The 24,919-nt window shown below is 45.3% G+C and overlaps 1 long non-coding RNA gene across 1 annotated transcript; it reads right to left on the reverse strand.

The window, feature by feature from the left end:
• Positions 1–12,179: 12,179 nt before the first annotated feature.
• Positions 12,180–24,512, reverse strand: LOC148646934 (uncharacterized). The gene is made up of 5 exons (XR_015927662.1): positions 24,309–24,512; positions 24,056–24,202; positions 23,835–23,921; positions 21,749–23,352; positions 12,180–14,569 (listed from the first exon to the last, which is right to left on the reverse strand). It is a non-coding gene; the product is annotated as an uncharacterized LOC148646934 (long non-coding RNA).
• Between the last annotated feature and the right edge of the window lie 407 nt (positions 24,513–24,919).

A 24,919-nucleotide genomic window follows, 5' to 3' on the forward strand; every position in this document is an offset into this window, starting at 1 on the left:
TACGATGCATGGATCCAGCGATCCTGTCACTCAGATGGCACAGTCAGTAGTTGGTGGCACTTGATATGATCCCTCCCAGCAGGATTGCAACGTCTGGCAGGGTATCTCTTCTTCACCTACACCCACTCGCCAGGTATCCGGTTGTGTCTCCCCTCTACCGGAGGTCCTCAAACATCCAGCACCTGTTCACGAGCCCTGTGCACCGCTTCAGTTAACAAACCTATAATGCTGTAATAGAGTTAGTAAATTCAACAGTCCGTTAGCCAAACTTGGCCTCCAGGGAGTTTCTTTGGCTGCCCGTGATGATCTCAAATGGGCTCAGTCTCACAGTTCCGTTTGCTCCAGCCCGCAAATTGCACAGGACCGCGGGTAGAGCATCTAACCACGGTGTTCCTTTGGTTGATATTTCCTTAGTTGGTCTTTCAGCTTGTGGGTGATGGGGGCAATGTAACTTCCACCTCACCCCTAGTGAGGCGATTACAACCTGGCACACCTTCCCAGTGTAGTATGCCCCTAGATCAGCATCCAAGGGGCAGGGCAGTCCACACCACGGGATGATCTTTGTCATACACCTGGGTATCCGCCAGCATGAATTTCTGGCTACAAAATGTCATTGGGCTGTGAGAACATGCAGGGCATCTGGTGTGCTGATGGCCCCACATCCCATCATCATGCAACCCCACATTCTATTCACATTTTTTCTAACCACATCTATTAGAGGCCTCAACCTGAATTCTCCCTTTTCCCCAATAGAGGTTTCACAGGGGTCTCAGACTCCTGCTCTCCAGTGCTGCTCGCCTGGCATCTGCATCTGCATGGTTGTTCCCTAGAGTTACTGGAATTATTTATTTACTGTTTTATTTACACCTAACTACAGCTACTTCAGTCGGCAGCTGTAAAACTACAAATCAGTTCAGAGACAAATCCAGTATTCTTAACTGGAGCACCTGTCGTTGTGAGAGAATCCTATTTCTCCATAGCCATCCAGAATTGTGGCCTACATGCAACATATACATACATTATATACATATACAGCAACCCTTTAACATCTTTCTCTTTACAATCTTCCATCAGGGCTCTAAACTGGATTGCTGCGCTGAGGCAGTGGAGGGGCATTTTTCCGATCATTTGTACCTCGAATTCTGTCATAAAAGCTCAGCCTGTTCTCTGGTCTCCCTCATGCATCAGAGAGGACCCATCAGTAAACAGTATTACATTTTCTTAAATTTTCATGGCTCCCCACCTTTTGGCTACAGCATCTAATGATATAATAGTATCCCACTACATGGTGCCTACCTACATGCTCCTGCGTCAGCACAGCTGCCCAGAACCCTTTTTCCACACTTACTTACAAAGGAATGGTTGATCCATCTGAGGAAACCCCAGTCTCAGCACCTGTAAGAGAGCTTGTTTCAAATTATTACAGGCGGCTTTTGCTGCTGGACCCAAGACAATCTTGTCCTTGGACTGCTCCCCCCTTAAGCAGATCTGTTAGGAGTTGTGGTCATCCCGTAAAAACATTGTACCCAGACCCTGTTAAAATTACACAAGGCTAGACACAAAAGGGCCTTATCATAACTGCTTACTATTAGACACTCTAAACCTGAAGCAACTCAGACTTGTGGGTTTCCTCGCCAGGGGAAGCACTCAGAATACCATCAACATACTGAGTGATCACAGTCAGTTGAAGCCACCTGATACCCTGTTCTGGATAGTCATTCCTTGTAATGCATAATATTCCAACCCAATAGATCTGGGATAAAACCAACCACATCCGCGTGATAAGTGCAAGTGAATGTTAAAATCTGGTACTCAGCAAGTAAAAATTGCTGCCCCAATACTCCTGTGGCCTCCTGCCGTCTCCCTATCTATAGCACTCTATAGCACACTGTTGAACAGAGGAGTGAAACAAGCATGACAGTAGTGCTCCAGAATCCCATAACAGAAAAAACGACACCCCATTTGCAGTACATTTTAGGTTTAACTCCTTTTATGCACTGGACTGGGACAGATTTAGGGATGCTACAAGGGATTTACAGGATCTACTCATTAGGTAAACAGATCTCTCACAAGACTGTTTATTCTCCCCAGACAGAGCTCTTAGAAGGGTGATACATTTGTCACTGTTCTTCCCTGTCAGCCTCTCTATTTTGTTTCTAAAATTTATCCAATTTCTGTGGAATATACCCTATGTAAACTGTTCACACCTTCGTGTACATATTTCTCCTTATCTGTCGTTGGAGATTATTTAGTTCTGCAAATCTCACAGTGATGTTATCCCTAGAGATGATTCTAAACCTACAGTGTTTCAGCATGTCTGGTTTCGAGACATTCGAATAAATCCAACTTTTTTTTCCACTCTTACAACTAATTGTATATAAATACAAAAACTGTTTATCTAACTCCTTTTAAGTCCACCTGTACTGTACTTATACGTTTCAGATGCTCTTATATTTTCCAGTGTCTTTAAGTTGATTTTTTCAAGTCTCTTTAGTTACGTCTTAGCCAGTCCGGCTGGCTAAACACACTTGCACCGTCATTTAGTATACCAAAACTCAGTTACGCACTGTGGTCTTTTACACACACACACACACACACACACACACACACACACACACACACACACACACACGTACATGCCGGCACACAAATTCATAAATGTGCTGTATAAATGTAACTTCTACACGTATCTTTTAATTCCTGAAGCGCACTCCAGGTTAGCTGCATTCCTAATTTCAGATGCGGTACTTCTTTAGCCCATCGGTCAATATCTTCCGGTTTTGGATTTGATCATATGGGGGAATCAGGGAAGGTAGGTGCGAGTGCGGACCCCCTCGACGGGGTGCGAGACAGAGTTAGAGTAACGCTGTCATCAACAGTGCCAGCCCCTGCTAAATCAAGTCCTTTCCCACTTCAGCTGAGAGTACAGATCTGCGGGCACTCTCTCTTTAAGAGGGGAGTCCCTGTTCCGTCTCTATCACACTCGTACCAGGTGTCATCCCACCCAGACCCCCCGTCTCCATATGGCCACTGTTGGAATTGATCAAAATTATTTTCATTTCCTGCCTGTCTGTTCCCCTATGGGAAAGCAGGATATAAGTTAGTTGACGGCTGTAACACATTAACTAGTGCAGTGCGACCAGGAACTAATTCTTCCTTTAGTTTCTGATTCTCCTGCACTGCCTCTTTTCGCTTTTGTTTATACTCTTTCGTAGCGAGTAAAGGTATCTTTTATTTATTTCTTTCGTTTCGTTTTTTCTCTCCCGCAAACACACTTTTTAGTAATCACATTCCAATTTCTCTTTCTTTTTTCTCTCATGTATCTGCCACCACTGGTGCTGGCCGCGCACCAGGGTGGTAGCTACATCCTTGTGCTTTTGCCAATACTCATATGCTTTCTTTACAGGCATCTTCGCCCCAAACTCGGACCCTTACACTACTTTCTCAGACCATCAGTTAGCACACATGTTCGGTCTCTTTAAGAGTTACTTTGTCATGTGTGAGGTAACAGCTCATACAGTAGGGGGATGCTTTCACTTGGAAATCCTGTGCATTTCTGCACTTATTCAACTATGGGCGTCTGTTACCTCCAGATCTAAATGCCTCTCAGAGTCTTTAGAGAGGACTTACACGGCACTGTTCACAAGCAAGAAACGAGACCTCGAGAACTCCCTTCCCATGATCAGTAATTCACCATCCCCAGAACGCCAGCATTACTGCTTTTGCCCCGGGGTGGATTTACGCACTGAGCTCAATCAGGACTATTCTCAGATCTCAACATCCTTTAAATCTTGCTACTTAGTGCTTTGCTCTTTTATTATGAAGTGTGTTTATGTTAGTGTTGTGCGTGTATATATGTTCACAAACAAGAAATACACCAGCAACATACATCTATATCTATGTCTCTGCTGCTCCTTTTAAATGGAGGAAAACATGCATATATCATCTACGTCTTTCCTGTTCCCTCTAAAACAAAAAACCACGCCACGCCAATCCGTGCACGATCAAGGCGTAGCTACTCTCAGGACCCAATCCTGGATTATACGTGCATTCAAAGCACCACTCAAGCTTCAGAACCCCACAATTAAGGCCCACACCGGTCCTGAGACTCAGAACTCCTGTGTGCAATTAAGGCCAAACCAGTTCTGGATTACGTGCCTACTTAAGGCACCACTCAAGCTTCAGGACCCTGGGCGCAATGCCCACACCGGTCCTGAGCCTCACGGAAAAGGTCCAAACCCATTCAAAAACTCCACGTGCAATTAAGGCATACACCCAACACCAAGTTCGAACGCCTGTATACAATACCACGGATCACCGCCTGCCAGACCAAATTCTGGACTTACAACCAACCACCTATTACATACACCTGTGTCTTCCCTGGGCCAGAGGAATTCAGGAACTCACGTTTACTCCATCATCTCGGGGGATTCTCGCAGGGAGCAGAGACTTCCCAATCGGTCAGACGAGAGAGTTGGGACTTTTTTTTAAAAGAGGTGTCCTTACCTCTTAGTAATGTTCACGCTGATCGTCTCTCCTGCCGATGGGAAGTTTTGCGGCTTCTGGAGTATCCAACCGACTACGCCAAAATTGATGTAACAGAAAGAATAAGGTTCTGGATCCCGACATGAAGTTAAACAAATGAGTTTATTGCATGCAAGGAACAATAAAGCTGAAGTCTTGTTTCCCGCAAGAAACAAGAAAACCGAAGTATTGTGCTGGTACAAACTTTAGGTTTATATATCCTTTCCTTTCCGCTTCTGACGTCACTTGTTATTATGGTAAAGGGGGGAGGTCACGTGTTTGGCCAGTTTACAGCTTTTTGGCCAAATGGTCAGGTATTAAGTCCCCAGGGGGTTTCCTAGCTCTCCTAGCTCACATCTGGAATCCTTATCAGTTCTCCCTTTCCTGACATGAACTCCTGTTGCTTAGAAGTCTAATCTTCAAGCAGAAAGGACTAAATTTAACCCCCATCTTTACTTTTACTTCAAGTCTGACTGATCTTGATCTTGATATTATTTGATCAGTAATTATCTATTATTGTATTGATTTCTATATTGTTTTAATTCATTGAGTGTGTCAATTGTGTTGTTCACTTGCAGTTTTATAGAATACAATTGTAAATAATAAGCAAAATAATATTTGAGTGGTAGAACTGTCAGTGTGCATTGGCTGCAAAGATACTAGCAAAGGTTAATTGCACTATGAAACGCATAAAGAAATGTAAAATAGTCTTCTTTAGGTGTGAGGGCAGGAGTGGATGGCAGCAGGAATAAACAGCAAATCACGGGAGAACAAAGGGCAGGGCAGGTGAGAAGAGTATCCGAACAGTGAGTGATCAGAAAATCAAGGAAGAAAACAATTATTACACCCGGCAGTAGTACAAAGCGACACCTTTCGTCAAACTTTTTTGACAGGTGCCACGCCCCCTTTTTCAGCAACTGGGAGTCCAAGGTGGGCGGATGTCCCACCCCCTTGCCAGCCAATGGTGTGTTCTTATGGTCGGATGTCCCGCCCCCTTAAGGAGCCAATGGTGTGTCGTTAAGGGTCGGATGTCCTGTCTTCCCCCTGCCAGTCGGGCCTGAGCCACAGGGTCCAAAAGCCCTGGCCACCGCACCCCTCGATTTATAAATAACTGTGTGAAAGCGTGTTTTAGGGTTGGAAGGCAACCATGTCTGCCGCGGGGTTGAGCGCGCTCTATTATAACCCTAGGGAATCAGGGAGTTATGGCGGCATGGGGAGTCTGGTGAGGGCTGCGAGATCCCGGGGTGTGAGCGGCACCAGCCGGCTTTAAGAGAAACAGGACGTTGGTGTCCTAAATGGACTGGCAATGGCAGGCCGACTTGGTGGACATGAGAGAGCACTGCGAGTTCAAAGACGGTTTCTGTTACATCTTAACATGTATAGACATGTTGTCTAAATACGCTTGGGCCGTGCCGCTGAAAACCAAGTCTGGAGGGGCCGTGACAGGCGCCTTCCAAAATATACTTCAATAGGGCCGCACACCTAAAAAGCTACAAAAGGATGAGGGTAAAGAATTTCTTAACAGGACCTTCCAAAATTTTCTCAAACGTGAGATTATTGAACATTTCGTTACGGCCAGCGATGTGAAGGCTAGTGTGTTTGAGAGGTTTAACAGAACTATTAAAACAAAAATGTGGAGGTACCTGACACACAAAAACACCTTTCGATATATCGACGTCCTATCAGATCTTATTTACTCTTATAACCATAGTTGCCACACGACTATTAAACGAACCCCGGCTTCTGTTACGGCCGACAACTCCCTTGATGTGTGGAGAACGGTCTATGGTGAACACTTTAAGAGAAAACCGTCAAAGTTTTCATTTAATGTGGGTGATCGCGTGTGGGTGTCCAAAATAAAGAGAGTGTTTGAGAAGGGATATGAACAGACCTTCACAGATTAAATTTTCATTGTCAAAGAGGCTCGGCTCTGATCCTATTACAAACTGCAGGACTACGCTGGCGATGAAATTAAGAGCACCTTCTATGCAGAAGAGCTACAGAAGATAAACCCCAATGTTGAGAACGTCTACCACATCCAAAAGATTTTAGCAGCCAGAGGGTGTGGCAAAAACAAACAGCTTTTGGTAAAGTGGCGCGGCTGCAGCGATACATTCAATAGTTGGGTAAAGGCTTCTGAGGTCAGAGACATATAGAGGTGGTGAAAAATGAACCCCAATGGCTTCTATGTACGCTGGCCAATAATTCATCTTCAAAGATGATTCCAAAGAACACCAATGCGTGCTTCACAGAGCATCTAGCAAAGGCGATTGACCTGGTCGGGAGCTGGGAAGTGGGCCTGGTCCAGCTGCACTATCCGCATACACTAAACACTTTTGATGAAGACAAAGTTTTTCTGTTCGTCAGCGAGGAGCTCAAGACTTTATGGAGCTGTACCTTACCGAGAGGGTACTACAGCAACATCGAGCAGCTCTTGCATGAAATGAAACGGGCTGCGGAAAAATCAAAGTTAACGGCTGTAAGTCTTAAATATAACCCCATTAACCAGTCGGTAAGGGTTGTTAGTGATAAATGGTTTGTTATACAGCTGCATAACCGCCTGGCGTGGATGTTGAGTTTCAAATCGGGTGTCGGAAGTGTAAAATCACCGCACCCCGTCGATATGACTGGCGGTTTTAACACCATGTATATATACACCGATATCATAGAACACCAGTTAATAGGCAACGTCTACACACCGCTTTTGCGTTGTGTGCCCTTCAGAGGCGTGGATGGTGAATTCATCACAGTATTGTACGACAAACCCCATTACGTGCCGGTGAGCATTTTAACAACATCACTATTGAAATAAAGACGGATCAAAACGAACACGTGTCATTTGCATTTGGAAAGGTCATCGTCAAGCTGCATTTCAGACCTGTGAAAGCGACAAACATCTAAAAGGATGACGGTCATCAAGAGCTACGGGGATCCTTCTTTGTATACGCACTACTACAAACAACAGGCTGGTTATGGATTACCAGGATTTTCAGGGCTACCGGTTCAGTACGGCGCTGGTATCGGGGGTATTTTCAGAGCGCTATTTAGAAAAGCCGTGCCTTTTCTGAAACGCGGGTTTGAAATAGCTAAGCCGCACATGGCATCGGCAGCTAAAAACATCGCCAAAGACGTGGTCGGCAACGTTACAAGCGCGGTCATGTCAAAGGTGGCTGCACATCAGCAGGAAGGTTCGGGTCTAGCATACATCCGCAGGGGTGTCAAGAGAAAAAGACAGACGTCATCATCTCACCGTCGGGGGCCGCCAAAACCTGATAAAAGAACGGCTAAGCGCAGACAGGCAACTCATAGAAGCTTCAGGTCGACCAAGAAGGGCGTGACACACCGCAATCAACGAGACACAAAACGAGACATATTTTAAACATGGCTTTTGTTCACGGCGGGTCTGCAGAATGCGCCAAGTCGGAGCTGGACATATTTCAATTAGCGCCTACCCAAACAAGCGTCCAGAAAAGTTTTACATAGAAGTTCCACCACTCACGGCCCTAACGGAAAACGCACCTCTGGAGTTCTACATCACAGGCAATGGAGAAAAATTATTTTGATTTAAACAACACCCTGCTCTATTTGACCTGTAAAATAACAGAAGCAGACGGTCGGGACATTGATGCGGCAGCCCGTCTGAGCCTGGTGAATTAACCCATCGCTGCCATCTTCAGTCAGGTTGACATCACTGTAGGAGACCGATTGATCAGCCAGAGCAACAACTGCTACCCTTACAGAGCCTTTATAGAGTCTGTCCTGAACTACAGTGAAGAGACGCTGAAGATGCAGTATTCAACAGGGCTCTTTTACAAAGACACAGCCGGGGAACACGAGTCCACAATTTTGGATGGTCCCAATCAGGGGTTCCTAAAAAGAGCATCATACACGATGCAAAGCCGAAAACTGGAGTTCCTGGGTCACATTCACGCAGACCTGTTTTTTCAGGACAAACTACTACTGAATGGCGTAGACCTGAAAATAAAACTCACGCGCAACAGTGATGCTTTCTGCTTAATGAACAACGCCGGAGAACACAAACTGAGCGTACTCTCTGCATCTTTGTTTGTGAAAAGAGTCAGAGTGTCACCCGGGGTCAGACTGGGACACGCCGAAGCACTCCTGATGGCCAACGCTAAATACCCCATAGACCGCGTACAGATGAAAGTCTTCAGCCTGCCTTCAGGGAGCCGTGTGTGTAACCAAGAAAACCTCTTTCTCGGACAGTTACCCAAAGTGGTCATTTTGGGGTTTGTGGACAACGCGCCATTCAGCGGCAGTTTTACCCAAAACCCCTTCAATTTTAAACACTACAACGTTAACTTTCTGGCTCTCTACGCGGACGGTGAACAAATCCCCACTAAACCGCTTCAACCAGACTTCCAGAATGGACATTGCGTCCGTGAATATTTTAATCTGGTGGAAACAGCCGGGAAGCGTCTGAAAGACAAACCACTTCTGGTGGACCACGAGGAGTACGCGCGCGGTTACACATTGTTCGCTTTCAACCTCAGCCCCGACGACGAGTGCAAAGGGCATTATTCACTTATCAAAACGGGTAATCTGAGAGCTGAAATACGCTTCGCGCAACCGCTACCCACTACAGTTAACATGGTTGTGTACGCGCTGTTCGACAACGTGATAGAGCTGGATATGAGACGTCAAGTCATTTACGACTTCAGCTAAAAAGCACGGGAGGCCACACAACCTGCACATAAAGATGAGCACCAAACAGCTGGAAGACATTCTAACCCGAGACCGCTACACCCGAGACAGTTTTCTAGGCATGTTCCCCAGTGATGCCCTACCACGCGAGAGACTGGTGTGGCGCCCGTTGTGTTTAATAGTTAATACTCACCCACACGACTGCCCCGGTGAGCACTGGCTGGCTATTTACTTACCCGACGAAGAGGGCGCAGAATTTTTCGACTCCTACGGATTTTCACCTGAAGCCTTTTTTCTTTCCCAAGAACATTATTGATTTCTTAAACAGAAATGCTAACTCCATATTTTACAACAACAGACAATTGCAAGATTCTTTTGCAGTGACCTGCGGTCTTCATTGCGTCTTTTTTCTATACCATAAATGTAAAGGTTTTTTTAGAAACATTTTAGAACTTTATTCTACGAATGCAATCCAGAATGACTGCCTGGTGGAAATGTTTCTGAAAAACTGACGTCGTGTGAGACGGAGACCCCTGTACACTTTCAAGCCCTTTGAAAATACGAATGTTCAATTATGCGGGTGTTTACGACAATTTAAAACATGTCATAAATGTTAATCGACCGTCTAAAATAAAAATGAAATCGAACCATTTCGACGTCTGTGTGGTTATTATTTAAAAAGAACACAAAACATGAATTAAAATCAACACAATATTTTTATTATACATTCGCTGTTATAGTGCTCAAGCTTTTTTAATACATATTACAGCCAAGCCATTTTTAACCATATTGCGCACGCTTTTTAATATACATTTTAATATACATTTTAACACAAACACACATACCCAGAGAAAAAATGTTACAAAGACAATCATGTGGGTCTAGGTATTAATGATCGTCTCCTTTCAGCGGTTTTCTTAGAGACCGGGTCGACCGACGACAACTCTACCGGTTGTTTTAAAGTTTTGACCGATGATGCACACCCCAGCGGGGCAGCCTTGAGTTTTTCAAGTAGTTCTCGGTTACCAGCGTTGGCTAGCAAGGTGCCCGGCACGTTGATTTCTCCCATAGCCTCCATGAACACATCCCAACCTTTTGGCTTCTTACCGACAGCAACTGCTTGCTGCTGCGTGAGAGCCCTGACAAGATCAATCATGTGAGGGCCCTCAACGGGTGCTCCCTTGTACACAAATTCCCCTTTTTCATTCCAGGCTATTAATGGTTCATTGCGGGCCATGGTCTTTAACAATATCTCAGGAATATCTCACATTTCTCCAGAACCGCTGAGACACGCTGTCCAAAATATACCCAAAGTCAGCGTCGCTCAATGACGGCGGTTGTGCTAACGTGGGTGATAGTTCGGTGGGTGCATTTTCCGGTAGTACAACGGTTAAAGTCCCCTTTTCGGAAGTCTCTTGGCGTACTAATGTCAAATACCGTTGTAACACCTGGCTGTACAATTTCACTTTTTCATATTCGGCCAGATGCGAGTTCTGAAGAATGTCACGCATTTCATCATCCAACTGACGGGCTGTTATTTTTCTTACATCGCTTTCGAACCCAGACCGCTCTCAGAGTTGATCGAGCTGTTTCTGAGGTACCAGGTACATATTTTCAGTGTGCTCCATTATTGACGTTGTAGAAGCCCCGTAATCAGTGGTACTGCAATACTCAACAGGGTCCCGATAAAACCACCGGACTGGTTCACCAAGAGTCTCTTTCTTTTAAGAGAAAGACCCTTTCGACTCAAAGTCTTTATAAGCTTACGCTTTCTCTTCAGGGTCCCAAACTGCTTAGCAGATAACGGTATGTTCCCTTTCAAGGTATTTAAGGCGATTTCAGCTATGGCCTGTACAAGATCATTTGTAGCTCCGCAGGGAATAGTTTTCCGCTGCTTGGGGGCTGCTTTTACCAGAACATTTAAGAGAGTCAGGTTTCTCCGAACGCGTGAAGACATGACGACGCCCCGAACGTGTTTTTTCGACTGAGTCTGTGGTTGCGAGATCACCGACTTTTAGATTTTTTAAATACATAAGCCGTGGGTACATCTGGGGGGAAAAGACCTGTTCGCAAGCGATAGTCATCTGGGGTGTCGGCATTTAAATCCACCAACAAGTAACTGAAAGGTTTTTTAGTAGCGTCATCGAACGCTTCCAAAAAAAATTTGGCTTTACCGGGGTACATCTGCCGGGACAGGGTTGTAATCTGTAGTTTATCTCTAGGGTTTTTAAACAGCACCATGTACTTTGTATTTAACGCGATGGTTCTACTTTTCCGGCCTTGACAAAACACATTTTGGATGATATACATGATGCTGAGGTTTCGGTGGTGTACGTATTTGGTAAAAGCTTTTTCTATCTCATTATTTTCACACACAGACTCCATCAAATCATCAACTATAATCAAATTTACTCTACCCGGCGGCAGTAGCTGGTCGTCGGAAAACGACGTCGGTAGTCCTTCTATAAACTGAATGTATGGAAATTTCACAAGCAACTCAGCGTATAGAGGTTGCCAGCAGCTGTAACACCAGACTATGTTTTCGGGTTTACGAGTCATAACGGTATCACCGTTCTCCAAGAGCTGTTTTATAAAATAACTTACCGCAATTCGAGGGTCCGGACAGAATGCATGAAAACGGGTGTTTTAACCTGACATCCATCGTGTTAATATCCGTAGGGCAACGATGTCAAATTTTCTTGCAGCACCCACTTGTCGTACACCACCTTCTGGGTTTTCTTTAAGGTCCGGGTCTCAATGCGCCAATCCTTTTTAACACGCACGATCATCGGCTGTTGAATAGAAATGTGTTTAAATTCCCGGCACTCTGCATAAGGGTTAACGCCAAAAACCAAGTCCCGCAGACTCTCAAAGTTAACTTTTTCACAATTGTTCACATTGAGCGTAATGCCTTTTACCTTTAAACAGGCTTTCCCTCCAGACAGTTTGTACCCCGTACAACTTGGGTCCTGTTGATACAAACTCGGTGATGTGTTGTCCAGCAGCGATTTTGCTGGTCAGCTCACCCAAGTAGTCACCCAGTTCCGGATTCCACTCACCCTCCCGGCTCACAAAGATAACGGAATCTGTGTCGTGGTACAGACAGCGGCCTTGCAAAGCATTTAGCAGATTGTATAACTCCAAGCGGGCATAGGCGGTTGTAAAGCTAGCGATGAAAATGTTAGTGTTTGAATGGCCTGTATAGTGGTGTTTAGTGTGTTTCCACGTAACACAGGCTGTGTTTTCATCGATAAACTCGCAGGCGGACACCTCATGATATGGCGTAAATAAGTACCTGAACAATTCATCGGGGTTTCTCACAATGGTGGTCTGTGGTAAATTGTCTCTTTGTCCATACTTCCCCCACAAACTGTTCAAGGCAATTTTTGAAAGCTGTCTTTTGGCCGGATTCTTTTTAATGTTGCCGGGGTCCAGCCGGACACCCTCTTTTTCATAGTATTCGCTGATATATCTTTGTTGTTTCGCGACATCTGTACACCACTCTGGAAACCCCAAAGCTTCCTGTTTCCCTTCCAGATGCAGTTTGATGTAGTCGGTTAAAAGATTGTGTGAGGCCTTAACGAAATGCCAAATTTCGTAAATTTTACACACTCTATACCCCAGATCTAAGGCCATCTGTAATTCAGGGGTGCACCAGACACCAGTCAAGGCGCAATCTTCATCACTGTGCTCACAGGGGGTGGTCTGTTTTGTTTCAGCACACGTACGACACAGTGTGAAAAACAGTTTTTTGTCAATTTTGGTTGGAAGAACTGGAAAGTACAAACGTCTGGGTGGGTAAACTTTCACCTTCGCTAAACCAAAATACTGTTTTAAATCTCCAAAGTTGTTATATATTATTTGGGGGTGCCCCAGTGGGTATTTTTTAGTTTTGTTCACAAACGGATACAGACTGGTGAAATCATAGTAATGAATTTTTTCACCGGGCTGCGCTGTGTAATGCAAACAAATCGCATTTGTTCTCCCCCCAAAAAGCGACTTGCGCGGTTGCAGAGGCTCTGGTAACTGCGCAGCTGTTAGAAATTTACCCAAGTCCCCATTTTCAACAAGCATGTCTCTGAACTCGTGCTCCCACAAAACAGGCACGTTAAAACCTCTCATTTTGAGAAAATTAATTTTAACCATCGTCTTTCTGTACAACCAGCCAAAAGTAGTGTTTGTCAGCGGATTAAAATCGTTTTCACAATAACAAACGCTACAACCGTGAAAAAAGCAACCGTTGAACTCAAAGGCTGTCTGCACTCAATTACAGCATAACCATCCAGAAAATATGGACCAACCTTGAACTCACCGGCCGTGGTTAACGCGTGTTGGATTTTAACGGGCTCTGTGTGTACATAAGCCATTGAATGCTGGGTGTAGAAAATTGTTTTTGCTGGTGGTGGTAATTGTCATGGGGTAGCAATGCAATCGTCTCTTCCTGTAAAAACATAAGTCTGAACATGGCCATGCAGACACTAGCGATGGTCACAAACTGGCACACAACGCAGGCGGCCCCTGACTGAGTCACGCGTGTCTGTCTGGTCATATTCATGACCTCGTCCCGAAACCTGACACAGCCTTCTCTTAGAATTGCCACATCCAACTGGCAGTAACGTTTCAACTCTCTCTGTAAGTTAAACACACTTCCCTTGCATTCTTCATACCAAACCAAAAACTCGGCTTTCTCGCTGTAGTTAACGCCGTAAAGTTCTGGCGGCAGCATCGGGCCGACATAATTTTGGTTTTCTGAAGTGTTCATCAAGTGTGGAAAATGACCCTTACCCCCGGGGAACCCCATGGGTGCCGGCAGTTTGCTTAATTTCATAGGTAGAAAGTTTAAAGAATCGATAAATCTGATGTTCAGAGCTTTTACGGTCATACACATTATCTTACCATCCTGATTAATTAGTTCAATGTCCATCTTTTCATCTAACAACTGTCTGATTACTAGGCAATTGTCATATCCCTTGCCATTGTGCGATATGAACGTATGGTTTTTGAAACGTCTATCGATAAATTTACACACAAAATCCTTTAGACAAGTTTCACCATAAAATTCCCAGCTTCGTTTATTGTTAATATGAAGGGCGGGGACGTAATTTGGTATGTGTGTCCCCGTTTCTTGCATGCATTCAAAGTCGAAAAAAATGTACTTGTTTGAAATTTTGGGGTTGTCCAAAGGCGGTATGTAGCACAAATGTGTGTCAGGGGTGTCGATCACGTTGTTACAACGCGAGCACAGTTTCTCTTTACATTTGTGACTTGCGAGGTAATAAACCCCACATTTCTCACAAAAGACCCTGCGCTCACACTTACTAACACCCGTCGCCGCATTCTGAAAGTGTCTCGCCAAACACTGAGAGCTACGACAAAAGACCTTTGTAGTGATTCATATTCGTTCAGGGACGCCAAATATGTAATGTTAGTGGCTCTCTGAAGGCACCAGTTCTGTAGGGTTTGGGCATTTACTGAGACAATTATTAATTGAATCACAAAGTTGATTCTTTTGATGGCTTTAGAATCCAACCATGCGACATAACTCAAACAACGCGCACACACAGGTACTAATACACGAGGATACATTTATTAATACATAGAATATGCATATAAACCTAACAGATCTTATCGAGAGGGTTATCAGAATACAAAAGATATATTCGGTCAGTTACAAAGAGTTACACATATCAAGAGGACATACGTTCAGTATATCATTCATTAAGACCGTTTCGTAAAGTGAACTTGGTTACAACTTCTACATTAGATACTCAAACAAGTACATAACTCTTAGGAATTAAATTGATATCAACTGGTTTGGATAACAATTGAATTCTCGAGCTGTAATGCATTGAAGTTGAATACTCATCCAATCTCTGGGGATTTAGATCTCCTGCGGGCACAAAGAAACAGTTGCAGGCTGTTGCTGTCCAATCTGCGCTCTCTGGCTCCGTGCCAGGCTGTGCTGTGCGGCTTGCGACGGTGCGCTGCTGATGCTCACTGACCGGCTAGTTGGTGTTGTTTAACTAGCACAGTTTGTGCACAGGAGAAAAGATGACTGTGGGTCCCAGCAAGTCAGGAAGAGGACCGGTTCGTTCCTAATGAAGAGCTAGTTCTGAATAGTGATTCAGCTGTCCACAGTTCCGACCTGTTCACGAGGCCTGCTGCTGGTTACTCTCTGGCAACCTCCACTCTAGACTCTTAGAACAAAGGAAAGTTCTGGCACTCGGACACACTGGCCGTTCCGTGGTTGTCCGGGCTGAGTCTCAGGATGGTCAGGAGGCGCGCTGCGAGGGTGTCCTGCCCTTGGGAGCCTTCTGCTCCTGGGCCGTCCTGCCCTGGAATTCTCCTTTGAATTCCCTTTAGAACAGTCCACAGAATCCTCTCCAGAATCCCTTCTGAATCTTGTTGAATCTGAATCTGAATCTGAATCTTGTCTGAATCTAACAGGCTCTCTGTGTTGCCTGTTTTTACCTGGAGGAACTTCAGCTCATTGATTGGCTGAAAGTTCCATGGGCATCAGAGTCCCACGTGGGTTACTCGGCCCTACCAGTCCCTGATTGGTTGATCAAGGTGAGATATGAGTCGCTTACTCCTGACACTTAGAAATGCAGTCCAGATGTCCAACTGGCACTCCCTAAACAGATAGGCGCCAATGGATGACCATTGATCATGATAGCCAGGCTTAGCTAAGTGCATCCCCCTTTGGGAGCTGTCCTTATCAAAAGAAAACATCTTGCATGAATGGTTTCTCTGTGGCTGCACCACAGAGATGAACAGAGAAATGGGGCCTCATTTGGGAAGCTCAGAAACACTTGATTCTGCCTTATTAATAAGCCTCGCCGCTACATATCCCCCCTTTTTGAAGGCCACGAGGTCCCGAGGCATTGTTGCCTTCAAAACAAAACAGAGTTAAGTGATGTCCCTTGCCATTAGAACATTAATCTTAAATGTCTACATTTCTCCTCGAGAATTCATACCGGAACCAGCAATGGATACAAACAGGATGAATAACATCTGGAGTATGTATAAACACGGTAGGAGACATTATCTCAGTCTAGGAATTACACATGAGGAAGTTCACTGTCAATATCTGATACCTCTGTAGTAGATATTTGGGGAGAAGTCACTTCCTTTCTTTTGACATGCTACCTTTGACTCATTCATGCTACCCAGAGTACATCTTGATGTAAGAGTACAGCATTCAGAGTACACTATCAGTCATGATCCAGCTACCCGGCAGTAGTGTTACAATAACAACGGTTCCTGTTCCCAGCCCCCCCGATAAACCACATCACCTGTGTTGGGTATCTGCTAGGGTGGTTTGGAGGTTTGTTCCATTAAAGCAAACTAACTACCTGTACCTCTTCAGGGCTTACTGTTTCTTGGATTTCTATCCAATTCAATAGTGTGGCACCTGAAGGCATCCATGACCTCAAGTTTGGTCTAATGTTGTCTGGTTCTAGACAGTACAGTGTTAAGTTACCATGCTGTACTATGGCCTCCTCGGGAACTTGCAGGAAAACTGTTTGATTAGGTAGCTGCATTGCGGTAGCTGTATCATGCCCGTCACAAGTCATAGTGTCAGTTAAATGTGGTGTGCTGACCAGCCATTTACTTCCCACCTGCTCTTCATGGGGTCCATTAACCTCCCTCTGCTCGTTAGTAGCTTTACACCCTTCATTGGTGAATCGTTTAGACACAGCCAATGGATAGCTTTGGTAGCCATACCCATCTCAAGACTTGGAACCGAATTCAATCTTGGATTGCCTTCTGGGTGAGCTATGAGCGATGGGGTTAATGTCACATACTCCTCTACTGAGAAGAGTGGAATCAAGTGGGTTGGGAATTGTGCCATGGCTAGACTGGCCACAGTGGCACTAAACTCCCTTAACAGGTCTTGTGTCAACATTCTGGCCTGTTGCACACAGGCATAAACCCACTGTATAACACCAACAATCATGTCCACTGTTTGGGGAATAAGGTTTAACCCTGTTGCATAGGAAGTTGCCTGTAGGGTTTTCCCTAAGCTTTCCAACTTTTGCTGCTGTCGATACAGTCTGTCACTACCCTCTGGCCTCTCTGACACCTGCCTTCTTCGGGCAGTCAGGGTGAGAGTGCCAGTAGCACACAAACCTACCAGAAAAAGCAAACGTGCAACAGTGGCGGCAGCAATCAGTCCTCCCAAAAGTCTTTTCGGGTGGCTGATCCCAGTCATCTCCTTCTGAGTGACTGTTGCCTTTCTAAGCTGGTGCAGCGTGTACATGGTGTCTTTCTCAGTATGCCATGTGGCATCTTGGGCACCAACATCCTGGAAATCTGGGGAGATCTGACGCAGCTGCTGATGCTGCTCCTCCTTTTCCAGGGCATTTGCTTTTTCGATTTGTTCATGCCTGTGCTCTAGGAACCCTGCAGGGGGTGGTGCAGTGGTGGAGCATGCCTGACCCTCGGCTGAGTGGTCATCTGGAGCACCTGAGTGATCTGGGATTGTTATCCTATTCTCACTGTTCAGGTCCACCCTGCACACTTCCTGATTGAGGAATCCCTCTATCGGCATGTTTCCAATCGTTTGCTGGGGGTAGGTGTAGGACCCCTGCTCGCTCCCCTCTTCCCTCGCTAGGGGTTCAGGGAGCTGCCCCAGCACTGGGATAGCTAGTTCACTGTCTTTGAACTCACTATCACTAACCAGGCCCATGTCAGTGCAGGCGGGGATTCTGACACCCCTCTTTGAGATGTCCTGCACTGGCAGGCGGGTGGCTTGACCATCCAGCTCCAGTCTGGCTGAACCACTGTTGGTCAGACTCAGACTGACAGACTGAGCTGGTGGCTGTAAGAAAACCGGCTCGGCTTTCATTCCCTGTCCCTTCTGGGGGACTGGGTGTGTTGGCAACCCTGCCGTTGAGGCAGGAACAATCAGGTCAGTCTCACTCACTACCTGGTAGTTGTGAGAAATAATGTTACCTGACTGCAGGTTCCCTGGGTCAAAGCAGAGGGAATCGGCATCTGGGATCAGGTGTGTCCACAGTGCAGTAGTCTCAGCGTCCAGCTGGACCTCCTGTCTAACCTGTGAATGTTGCACCAGGGGCACCTGGTGGTGGCCCTGTGACAGCTGCTCAAGCAGATCCTCACTAATAGAGGACCTCTCAGGGCTAAGGGTGAGGGCTACATCACCAACCTGCTCTCCTGCCATCTGGATCCCTTCCACCACTGCGGGGTGGTGGTCCTGACCCCTCTTGGGTGCCAGGGTGCACAGGGAAAGCTCCTTTTCATCGCCAGGTGGGGAGATCTGCTCCTCTTTAGGGATGTAAAAGGTGTGTGCTTTACCTGGTGGATCAGGCGACTGCTTGGAGCACCGCTCCTGTGGCAGGGAGGCTGTTGTGACCTCAGCCGGGACACGACTTCCCTGTATATCCGGGGAACAAGGAAATATTTTTATTTCTTGTCCAGAGGGAACAGAAGGAATCTTCACATAGGCTTCTGTGTTCGGTGGGCACTGTGTGAGCACAGTCTGCCTCTTGGCCCCCCTTTCCTTCTGTACAGAAGGCTTAGGAGCCTTGACCTGTTTCCACACCTTGCCTTTCTGGTGATCCACCAAAGGTTCCTCTCTGAGTCGCATGCCCTTTTCTTTTTCTACCCGTTTGAGCTTGCCGTGTGACATCAAACACCTTTCAACCTCAGTGTCAATCAGTGTCTCACTGGGTAAGACATCTCCCATGGCAGCCTTGAGGTAAAAGCTTCTTGCTTTTCCTCTGCGTTTTACTGCCTGCTCTGTGACTTCAGGGGTGGAGTCAGCACTCACTTGGGAGTGGCTGACCTTATCCAGGCAGGAACCCTTCCGCTCAATCAGATAGACTAAGGGAGGGAGAGGGGGCGGGTCTCCGCCTCCTCCAGTGGAGAGTATCAGCTCATTCACGCTTCCGGCAGCCTTGGGGAGCGGTTGTCCCTGTCCTAATAAAGCTTGTTCAAGCCTGGCCAGGCGGGCGGCTACTGAATCCTTTTGTTCAGCCTTTTCTAGCCCTTTCCCTCCCCCGGTGTTCTCATGGCACTTAGGACGCTGGGTGCGGTCCTGTGTGAGTGCTTTGGAACGGGGCTTAGCCAGCTCAGGAGCCTGTGCTCCTTCGAGCAGGGGGGAATTAACCCTGCTGGCTCTGACGGCGAACACAGTTGCTTTAGCAGCTTTTTGCTCAGAGCGACTTTGGACATCATACTCCCAGGCTTTCTGCACGAATCTCTTAATATCAGTCATTTTCATGGTCTGTGCATCTATATGCATTAAGATCATCTTTCTGACTGACGGGTGGAGATTCGCAATGAATAAACCCTTGAAATGTGTGTTCTCTTCGCAACCCTCATCATTTCGCCCTGCAAAATAAGTTCGTCTAAGTCTCTCGTAATATTCGCGAGGGGACTCTGCTCTCTCGTGCTTAATGTTAAGGGCGGCGGCTATCGCGGCAGTCGGGTCAATAAACGCACTGTATTCTTCGATAAGTGCTTGACATAGCTGCTCAAAGTCATAAGAGACTTCTTTCATCTGCCTAGCCATCCACTCATGTACAGCTCTGCTGGTAGTTTTCCTGACCAGAAACACTTTCTCCTGTTCTGTGGCGTTTGGCAGGTACTGCAGGTTATACCTGAGGTCCTGAATATAACTCTCGATATTATTCTCTGACACTGCGGGGTCAAATCTCTCTATGTCCTTCGCTAGCTCTCTCAGAGAATGGAGATTTATTCTAGCTTCTCCGCTGACGGAGATATGGAAGAGATCGTGGTCAGACCTGTCGCTGCTAGAGAGAGTGCTTAATAGCGACTCGAATTCAGACCTTTTAGCAACCATCGTTAAACTTAAAGAGTATTACTTTTAAGTACGAAATTACAGTTTTACCACAGAAAACCACAAGATCAAGTATGCAATCAACCCGGTAGATCGCAAAAGATCACAAAACAATCAAGCACTGCTTAAAGAGCAAGGGGAACTTTTTTTCCTTTCGGCTTTCAGCACACTGTATTGTTGTGTATGAAACCCGCGGCGTTTTATATGAATTATTCGCTTGGTTGACTCATTTCAGTCTTGCCACGCCCACCCAGGGACGCCAAATATGTAGTGATTTATATTCGTTCAGGGACGCCAAATATGTAATGTTAGTGGCTCTCTGAAGGCACCAGTTCTGTAGGGTTTGGGCATTTACTGAGACAATTATTAATTGAATCACAAAGTTGATTCTTTTGATGGCTTTAGAATCCAACCATGTGACATAACTCAAACAACGCGCACACACAGGTACTAATACACGAGGATACATTTATTAATACATAGAATATGCATATAAACCTAACAGATCTTATCGAGAGGGTTATCAGAATACAAAAGATATATTCGGTCAGTTACAAAGAGTTACACATATCAAGAGGACATACGTTCAGTATATCATTCATTAAGACCGTTTCGTAAAGTGAACTTGGTTACAACTTCTACATTAGATACTCAAACAAGTACATAACTCTTAGGAATTAAATTGATATCAACTGGTTTGGATAACAATTGAATTCTCGAGCTGTAATGCATTGAAGTTGAATACTCATCCAATCTCTGGGGATTTAGATCTCCTGCGGGCACAAAGAAACAGTTGCAGGCTGTTGCTGTCCAATCTGCGCTCTCTGGCTCCGTGCCAGGCTGTGCTGTGCGGCTTGCGACGGTGCGCTGCTGATGCTCACTGACCGGCTAGTTGGTGTTGTTTAACTAGCACAGTTTGTGCACAGGAGAAAAGATGACTGTGGGTCCCAGCAAGTCAGGAAGAGGACCGGTTCGTTCCTAATGAAGAGCTAGTTCTGAATAGTGATTCAGCTGTCCACAGTTCCGACCTGTTCACAAGGCCTGCTGCTGGTTACTCTCTGGCAACCTCCACTCTAGACTCTTAGAACAAAGGAAAGTTCTGGCACTCGGACACACTGGCCGTTCCGTGGTTGTCCGGGCTGAGTCTCAGGATGGTCAGGAGGCGCGCTGCGAGGGTGTCCTGCCCTTGGGAGCCTTCTGCTCCTGGGCCGTCCTGCCCTGGAATTCTCCTTTGAATTCCTTTTAGAACAGTCCACAGAATCCTCTCCAGAATCCCTTCTGAATCTTGTTGAATCTGAATCTGAATCTGAATCTTGTCTGAATCTAACAGGCTCTCTGTGTTGCCTGTTTTTACCTGGAGGAACTTCAGCTCATTGATTGGCTGAAAGTTCCATGGGCATCAGAGTCCCACGTGGGTTACTCGGCCCTACCAGTCCCTGATTGGTTGATCAAGGTGAGATATGAGTCGCTTACTCCTGACACTTAGAAATGCAGTCCAGATGTCCAACTGGCACTCCCTAAACAGATAGGCGCCAATGGATGACCATTGATCATGATAGCCAGGCTTAGCTAAGTGCATCCCCCTTTGGGAGCTGTCCTTATCAAAAGAAAACATCTTGCATGAATGGTTTCTCTGTGGCTGCACCACAGAGATGAACAGAGAAATGGGGCCTCATTTGGGAAGCTCAGAAACACTTGATTCTGCCTTATTAATAAGCCTCGCCGCTACACCTTACAGGCTGGGCAATTCTGAATTTCTGCATCAATTTCGCAACACTGGGGATCTAAACAGGTTTTACAAGCTTTAACACAGGAGTGTGCATTCTTGTGGCTATACCCCGCATGGCAGTTAGTGTAAAAATACGCCGCCCCCACAAAAGCTTTAATATTTAAAACCCCGTAAAAATGCTCTTCATGCAGTCGAACAAAAAGTATTTTAGAATTTGGTGGTGTGGGCCCCATTGTAAAATATTTCCAATTACCCTGGTATTGGTAATGACCACCTTTAAGTGTTTTTCAGAAGCGGTAATGTCTGACAAATTTTCAGATTCTCTGGAAAACCCAACTCTTTGTGCATTCATTTAGCACCCTGTAACATTTCCCCATCGGTACAACCTTCATTCAACAAACCGTACACACTCCCGGCGAAACACAGATTACCGCCGTGTAATGTAAGTCGATAAGGTGCGCTTTTTTCCGAGCAATTACCCGGCTGTACAGAACGGATTTAAATATGCGGGCACCCCCCTGCATATTCCTAACTATTGTCACCACTAATCGGAGGCTGTCATCGGTGAGAACTTCTGTGTGGCTCTGTAAGAGGTCTGAGATGTGGCTTAAAAAATCGGCAGCATTTAATTCTCCGGGTTGTCTCCTGCGTGAGAACAAGGGCTTGTTAAAAGCACCCGCAGTCAAACGCAGCTGTACAAAATCATTCAACCCGATGTTTGGAGAAAGTTCATCCAATATTCTCTGGACTGCACCATGCACAGCGTCTATAGCCTGTACATACGAGGCTATTCTGTTGAGATTAACAAAACGAAGTTCTTCATGGTGCTCTGTTCCTCTAAAATTATTATAAGACCTGTTATAACTACGGATACGCTCTAGTTAAACTATGGGGTCTCTATTCGCCCCTGCACCGCCACCAACCTGATTCAGATCGTTCAGCACAACCAGTTCTCGGTTTTCAAAGTTACCGACATCCTGTTCTGCTACAGCACCCTCGGGCATTCAGTTATTTTCCACCACTGCATTCTCATTGCGTAGTTCGGGCGGCCCTTGGGAAATCTGATGCCTCTCTCTGAATCTTTTACGACGCAACAAACATGCTTTTGCCAGTTTAATTCTTTTCTTTATGTACAAACGCTTGATGTTGGCAAGCGGTCGGTCTTTTAAACACTTTTTAGACCGCATGTTTAGTCATTTATCCTGGTGGGTCTTCGCCAATGCACCATGAAATAGCATTATCAGGTAACGAAATCCAGAGTTTAGATCGGCATCCTCTTTTGAAAAAACGTCTAAGAGGCTAGCGGCGTAAACCTGGATCGGTTTTGGAAACACTGAATGTACACTTGCTAAAGCGGCTCTTAGATTCTCTAAATATCGCTTTTTATCCACCTCATTAGTGACCACCTTTGATACTAAGTCTGCAATATACCGCACTGAGTATCCCAAATCACCAAGCACCAAGTCTTTAGGCACGTTATTATTTCGCTCCGCAGGCTTGACACGTTTGGTTTTGGTCAGCGTCTTAACAGCCATCTCCGATGCAGTAACCACCTTAGGGTCCGACGTTTCCGCCACATTTGTTTCGCCGTGCGTCGATACAGCTGCTGTGTGAAAAAATAAAAGACTTTTTAATACCACGCCAATGCTCCATATCTCAAAATCAGAAAACTTCACTGTGATAAAAATAAAAGACTTTTCAACACAATAATCAATGAAATCTAAATGGTCAAAATCAGAAAACTACGATTACTAGGATAAAAACGCCACACATGTGGCGCATCCTTACACAAAGGGCTGCGGGTGAATGGAACAAGTTACCCGGACATGTTGTTACACCTGTTTCCTTTAAGACTGTGGTGGCGCTACTGGGTTAAGCGGCATGGTTAACGGCATATAGACCCCTGGCACAGACCAGTCGCTTTTAACTTTAAAAGCTAAGCAGTTTTAAAATAAGGCTTTTTTAACACTCCCAAACAGAAAACTACGCGAACTAGGATCTTTCAGCGAATTAACATCCTAACAAAAGAAGTAATGTTTGCTGTAAGTGGATCATAACACATCTTGACCATGCTTAAATTATATTAACCTTTGATTGTTGATTTCAGACGTTTTGAGCTCGTTGACCCAGTTAACGTGTTGGCTTATCGCAGTTTATTTTTTGAAGGTCCGGGGTCTGCACGGAGAGGAAAAATCCCATTAGTGAAAGAACTCAACACCGCAAATTACCAAAAAATTTTGGTAATAAGGATTTTTATTATAGACACGTTTAAATGGCCATGCTAAAAGAATGTTTTATATAATACCGACCTCTTCTCTCAGGAGATTTGATAATATGCTCCGCACCCTCTGGTATGACGTGAACATTTGCCTGTGTCTCCACAAGGTTTTGCGGTGGTATTGTAAACCCCAAACAAGGTTTTTGAAACGTGTAGCGACTTGTCCCTTCGCCCGCGTCTGCGGAATAGACACATGCGTGTATTGGTTTGGAGAAAGTACCCCTGTGTCTTTAGGACTCACATGGTCATAAAGCTTTATTCAAAACAGTGTCATAATTACTCACCAGTGTTGGGTTGCGCCATAACTGGTCTTTTTACAGCTGTGGTTTTCAGGGCTAATGGAAATGAATGGATACACACAGTCACAACCACATCACGGAACAACTCCCTGGTAATTCCATTATAATAATTCAATATTGCCTAGTATACAAATATTATACAACGTTTTGCAACTATAGCTAACATGAGACATGCACCGTGACGTTGTAATTTTCTCACAATAAGCCAGATATACATACTGCTGAAATGCGTGGAGTCCTCGTCTTCGTCTATCAAGTCAAACAGTGTTAAGTCTGTAAACAGACTATCTTCAGACTGTAATTGATCAGTGTGATCCATTCTGACAAGTTAGGCGATAACGTGAGACTGTAAGAATTGGAATCCAGCCAAAACTTCGCCTGTTACACCGCTGGTACTTATACCCTAACCGATAAACATTCTCTTCTAAGAAACACACATGGCCCCCCATAAAACCATTAATCTTAGGTATCATTGGGTGTGCACGTACTGATCTGTAGAAATTATTTTAAGAAACATTTTAGAAAACGTTTTAGACCGTTATAATGTTAAAATCTATATTATTTTAAGACATACAACGGTGTCTAAATTTCATAGC

The sequence above is a fragment of the Lepisosteus platostomus genome, chromosome 16 (genome assembly GCF_059453375.1).
Source record: "Lepisosteus platostomus isolate fLepPlt1 chromosome 16, fLepPlt1.hap1, whole genome shotgun sequence".
Taxonomy (NCBI): Eukaryota; Metazoa; Chordata; class Actinopteri; order Semionotiformes; family Lepisosteidae; genus Lepisosteus; species Lepisosteus platostomus.